The following is a 6,399-nucleotide window of genomic DNA, read 5'->3' on the forward strand; positions in this document are numbered from 1 at the left end:
CCCATATGCTTCGGATATAGGATCGATTTCATGTGCTATAATATTCATCCTTTCTAAATTTTCCAAATGCTCAGGGCATTTAGAAGGGAAAAGTCTAGAACTGGATATGACTAAAGTGATTAAGAAATTGTCGAGGAAAATATGAGGTTTTCTAAAGATTGGTTGCTCAAGGACATTTGGAAGTATAGTGTTAATTTTAGCAGGACCATATTGACATTTTCTGATAAGAAGTAACTCTTGTTCGGAAGTGATTCAAAATGGGACTATGGAAATGTCTCCATAGGTGGAAATTATTCAATCTATGTAAGATTAGAAAACCTTAATGCAAGAAGGATGTTCAAAGAATGTACTTTGAATATGAGACTTCCGTTCCATAGAAGTTGAGCTTCTTTGGAATACTCTGTAATGATTGGTGACAAGGTTTTGATGACTTTGTGCATAATCATTACAAGAGGAACATTGCATAAAAGTTTAAAATCTAATAGTTTTTTTGGCAAATGATACGAATCGGGGATTCTCACATTTACAATAAGGATTTGGGATTGTGAAATGAGTATCAATGGAATCATGTTCAATTGATCTACATCACAATGTAAGGATCATAGACAAACATAGTGTGCATACTTGGGGTATGGCATAACTATTGTTTAGAAAAACAAAGTGTACATGCTAGGAGCATGGGACGGCTGTTGTTTTTATTCAAGTCTTAAGTTGATTATTTGAAACATTGAATAATGTGTAATCAATATGGTGATAAATAAAAAGTGGTTTTATTTATATTCAAAAGGGTTCTGAGACCATATTAGATTCGATTATTATTGTGTTTCACTTTGCATGTTTTGACTTCCAAAATAGCTAGGTTATTCTTTCTGAATGACTAAGTTATTTAAACACTCCACAGTCGTTCATATGTTGGAAGTAGGTATGAATCAAGACTGTCATGAATCGGGTTTGTAGATGGCTAAATGGGTTTAGTCATGGCAATGGTTGCTACAACATTCATGAGTGCTCATAAGTTATGAGTATTGGAATGAACCCACGCTCACTTGTATCACTTCATGGAATTTATCTCGAGTGATCGTGAGATGGTAATATCATATAAATCTTCAAACCTAGAGATATGAGTTGTTACCTATGAGTTGGTTGTGCATTGATTGCACGTAAACGCATCAGTAACATGATGTTACAAAACGTGCCTTTGTGTACAATTCAACAAGTAGTAGAACAAGCATATGAGTCGAAGTTTATCTGTTCCTTCTAGAAATAGAAGTGATATTTGGGCCCCTCGATGATTTTGTTGTGACCTATGTACTGGCCGGTCAGAACTGAATTGATGTGTTCGATTAAGTTCTTTGTCAAACAAATCGAAAATCAGGAAACAAACTGCTGGACAATAAGTACGACGTTGTTCCATGTATTTGTCCGGCTGATATCATGAGAACAGAGGATTATATGATCCCTTATCTAATGGACAAGTCATTGACAAGCTCAGAGTTCATCTACAAGGTCAGAGTTCGACAGAAGCTTTTGAGAGCTACGATTGCCAGTTGGTTCCTAAAGTCATACGCAATAATATTTTTAGACTTATCCAAGTGGGAGACTGTTGGATTAATGTCTAAGTCCATAACTATAATTGGTAAGACTTGACCCGACCCGGCATGGTCCATTTGGGTTGCATACCATCATGCACTTGGATAGACTATAATGAGAGAAATAAGACACTTATGGTTATTAATATATTATAAGTTCTAGTATATTAATAATAAGAATAATACGATTATTTAATTAGTATTGATCAAGAGTTAATCTAGGATTAATTAAGTGATCAAAAGAAGACTAATTAAATATATGGGTTGATTGTGTAAATCATCCATACTTATATAGTGGGCTAATGCTCCATGGATAATCAAGTTGGGCTAAAGCCCATAGGATGGTCCATGGATGCTCCATGGTGTATTTGAACCCATGGATCCAAGGAAATGGAAAGCCATGACAATTAAGGATTTACCCTAATTGTAACACTATATAAAGATATTATTCTTGACAAAATCGGCCACTAGTATTATTCTAGAGAGGGCTAGCCGATTTCATGAAGTGTAGAACCCTCTCAAGTTATTCTAAGTGTTTTGATGATTGTGATTCCATTTGAGGCTTCCACACTATTGGGGCTAGGCACTTAAGCTTCATGAAGACTTTCTACATCAAAGAGGTATGTATTCTATCTTGTTACACTCATTGTTTTGTATGCTAGATTAGGATAATACATTGGATGTTCTTATTTGCATGTATAATAGAGAAAACATAGATCCAATGTATTTAGGGTTGCATGTACACTTAGGAGTGTTAGAATGCTCAAAACTCAACAGTTGGTTCATGACCCGAGGATCTGATACGCCTCTGGTTCCCCTTCTTGAAGATCCGGAAACCGCATTAAGAAGAAACAAAGGCAAAACCGTTGGAGAACCCACTTCTTCAAACAACTCACCACTCAAAAACCTCAAATCCGTTTTTAGCAAGAAAAGGAGCAGCAAATCAGGAACATCCAGTGCATCGTTGACAATCGAGGACCCGATTCAAAAAGACACCGACTACGAGACCGAGGAAGAAAACGAGCCCACATACGAGCACACATCTGAGTTTGAAGACGATTTAGCCACCGCTATGGCTAATATTGACGAAATCCCCATGGGGGAATGGAAGAAGAGGATGCGTGATGACACCGGCCCGAGACTTGTGCAACCCGCAATTCCCGCAACCGCTACGTTTGAGCTAAAGGGCCATATTCTCGCTCAACTCAAGGAGTTCCCTTTTCACGGGAGAGATCATGAAGACGCCTATAAGCACTTGGATGAAGTAAATGATGTGGCAGACTACTTCAATGTACCCAATGTGCCTCGCGAGATCTAGCTTCTTCGCATGCTTCCTGTCACATTTAAGGGAGCTGCAAAAGATTGGTTGAAGTCACTCCCTCCCGGATCGGTCACCACATGGGCCAAGATGAAAGAAGAGTTCATTGATCATTTTTGCCCACCTTCCAAGATAGTCAAGCTAAAGAAAGCCATTGCCAGCTTCGAGCAACAACCTGGAGAATCTCTTTATGAAGCTTGGGAAAGGTACAAGAGCCTACTTAGAAATTGCCCACACCATGACCTTAATAGCCAACAAGAGGTCTCCATCTTTTATGATGGAGTTAATGGCACCACAAGGCAACTACTCGATTCACAAGGTCCGCTCACCCGAAAGCCACCTCCGGAAATAAAGGAATTAATTGAAGAATTCTCCAAGCACTCTAGAGAATACCACAATCCGAGGAATGAAGTGAGTCGTGGAGCAGTAAATTTGGTGAACGATGGCATCGCGGCGGTAATAGCTAAACTCGATAGCCTAGACCGAAGAATGACGAAAATGGATCAAACGATCCATGCTATTAGAGTTGGATGCAAAAATTATGGCGGCCCCCACCTCACCAAGGATTGTGATCGAGACGAGAATGGAAATAAAAAGGCTCAAGTAGTCTACTCCAGTGGCGATAGATACGATGAAGATTGGAGGAAACCGAAGAAGGAATGGCTCCCATATGAAGAATATAAAAAGGCTAAGGAGGAGAAATACAAACAGAGGGAGAGGGGATATTATCAAAAGGAAGAGCCAGTGATAGAAAAGAAGTCAAATTTAGAAGATATGCTCACAAGGTTCATAACCGCGTCCGAGAAAAGACACAATGATCACGATGTAGCAATGCAAGAAACCAGAAACATGTTGAGGAATCAGAAAGCATCCATTCTCAACATTGAGAAACAGTTGGGACAGCTTGCACATCAAGTAAATGAAAGAAGACAGGGCCAACTTTCGAGCAACACCGAACCCAATCCAAGAATGGAGAACGTGAGCGTAATAACCTCCAGCAGTGAAGAAAAATGCACAGAAGCACTAAGGATCTCCAAGAAGAAGGAAGAAAAGGTAGAAGAATCGGAACCAGCCAAACCCGACCCGACTCGCTGAGTCACTCCAATGGACTCGACGAGTCCAGGCGAAATTGGAAAACCTATCATTTCTTCGAAACCTTATAAGTCTCCACTGCCATACCCAACCAAAGCCATGCCTGCAGAAAAAGTAGAAGCATACAGAACCTTCATGAATCATGTTAACGCTCTACAAGTTACTGTGCCATTTGTGGAAACAATACTTCAAACGCCTAAATACTTCAACTTGCTTAAGGGCCTTTTTGCTGCTAGGAAGGATTTGGCTGAAGTCGTAGAAGTATTGATGAGCGAGCTACCTAAAAAGAAGGGTGATCCTGGAAATATGGTGATTCCGTGCCAATTTGGTAATGAGGTCTTCACCCGAGCATTAGCTGACTCGGGGGAAAGCATCAATATGATGCCTTTGTCATTCTTTAAGAAGTTAAATTTACCAGAACCAAAACCGGTGAAAATGAAGATCCATTTGGCGGACAAGACAATAATTCATCCACAAGGCGTTTGTGAAGATCTCCTTATAAAAGTTGACAAGTTTATTTTCCCAGTAGACTTCGTGGTTGTTGATATGGAAGAAGACCCCGAAATTCCAATTATTTTGGGGAGATCTTTCTTGAACACCGCATGTGCTTTAATAGATATATGTGAGTCTACATTGACATTAAGAGTGGGTGATGAGGCTGTGACGTTTAAAGCTATTCCAGAAATCAAGCAAGAAGAGGAAAAGATTGATGAAGTCTCAATGATCCAATTGGATGATGAGATATTAGAAAAAGAGCTTGCACGTTTGCTAAAAGAAGACCCAAGCAAGTTTGTGATACACTCTGAAGAAGAAGGAGATGTTAACAAGGACTTGGATGAATTAGAAAAGCTACTGGAAGGAGCCCACTCAGAAAAAACCCAAGATTTTATGGAATTCGTTCCGACTCGCCGAGTCACTTTAATGGACTCGACGAGTCCAGCCGATTTGGGCAAACACTTGGCCGACTTAGATCTGCCTGTTACTAGTTCTTCACATACCTTGGATTTCAATAATATACATGATTCTTTAGAAGAACAAACAGCAGAAGGAGGAAAGGAAAGGAAAGTTCAATACGTCGATGTAGCATGTCTTGATACGGTTCATTTCGAGGATGGGTTAAGCACTGGAAACGACGAAGAGATAAAGAAAAGGAAGGAGGAAGTTGATCGCCTATTCACTACTAAACCTAAAGCACGGACCATCATGAAATGCGAGGTTATTATATTTAAAGAGAAGGAGGTTCACGAGACGGTGAAAAAGAAGGGGGTAAAGAAGAAAAAGAGGAAAAGGGAAGCCCAAGCAGCTGAAGAAGAGGCAATGAAAAGGAAAAGAGATGCATTAAAAAGGGCTTACAAGAAAAAGATCCATGCTTACAAGACCAAGTACAAATCACAAAAAGTTAGGCGTGCGTTCCTGATGCTCGAAGATGACAAAACGTAGATGGGAAGGAGTCTAGCTAATGACTCCTCAAAAAGAAGCGCTTGGTGGGAGGCAACCTGTTATATAGAGTTTGCTTTCTTTTACTTTTTAGTTTTCTTTTTCTTTTTATTTTTATTTTCCCTTCGTTTTTTGAATCTTAATCTTCCAAATCATCGGACATGTCTGCTTGAGAGAGTGCATAGGCTAAGTGTGGCGTGAAATGATTTACGATAAATAACAAAATTTTGAAAATTATGCAATTTTTTTAAGCGACTCGCCGAGTCTGACCACGACTCGACGAGTCCACATGGATTTCAGAAAAGAATTGACTTCGCGACCAGACTCACCGAGTCTGACCACGACTCGACGAGTCGGTATTATTTACAGAAAAAAAAAATTTCGAAATTAATTTTACATTGGGTAAGTAGGGTTTTAACCCTAAGAATCAGTTTTCACAAACCACACTCGTCGGGTGCCGCCATTCTCATTCTCTCTCAAGCATTCATCATTCTTCTTCAAGTTTCTTTCAAATTTCTCAAGCCCAATCCAAAAAGGTAACAAATTTCTTCCTATTTTCTGTTAAGAGCATGATTATAAGGCCATCTATGGTAGCAATTGCATGAAAAACCCGTTTTTGAGAGGTACTAAATTTCTAGGGTTTTGATTTCTCATGAATTATGTTGTTTGAATGCTTATTTTGGCCTTAATACATCAATACCAAGTGTTTAGACAAAACCCTTGAAAGAATTTACAGGTTTTATGGTCCAATTTGTAGTGACCCGTCGACTGACTCGTGCAGGTTGCGCGACTCGCCGAGTCGACCCTGGACTCGACGAGTCCAGTCGAGTGACAGATAGCAACAATATTTTTTTTAATTATATTCTGTGTTTTCTGGACTTTGTGTATTTGTTTTGCAGAAATCATGTTCAGAAGGGGACAAAGTTCAAGTGGCAACCAAGGGGAGTTTCCATGGCTAAACTT

General features: G+C 39.5%; 1 non-coding gene across 1 annotated transcript; it reads right to left on the bottom strand.

The window, feature by feature from the left end:
* Nucleotides 1-3,045: 3,045 nt before the first annotated feature.
* Nucleotides 3,046-3,152, bottom strand: LOC145007794 (small nucleolar RNA R71). Its single transcript, XR_013663159.1, has one exon. It is a non-coding gene; the product is annotated as a small nucleolar RNA R71 (small nucleolar RNA).
* Between the last annotated feature and the right edge of the window lie 3,247 nt (nt 3,153-6,399).

The sequence above is a fragment of the Lactuca saligna genome, chromosome 7, assembly GCF_052625555.1.
Source record: "Lactuca saligna cultivar CGN05327 chromosome 7, ASM5262555v1, whole genome shotgun sequence".
Lineage (NCBI taxonomy): Eukaryota > Viridiplantae > Streptophyta > Magnoliopsida > Asterales > Asteraceae > Lactuca > Lactuca saligna.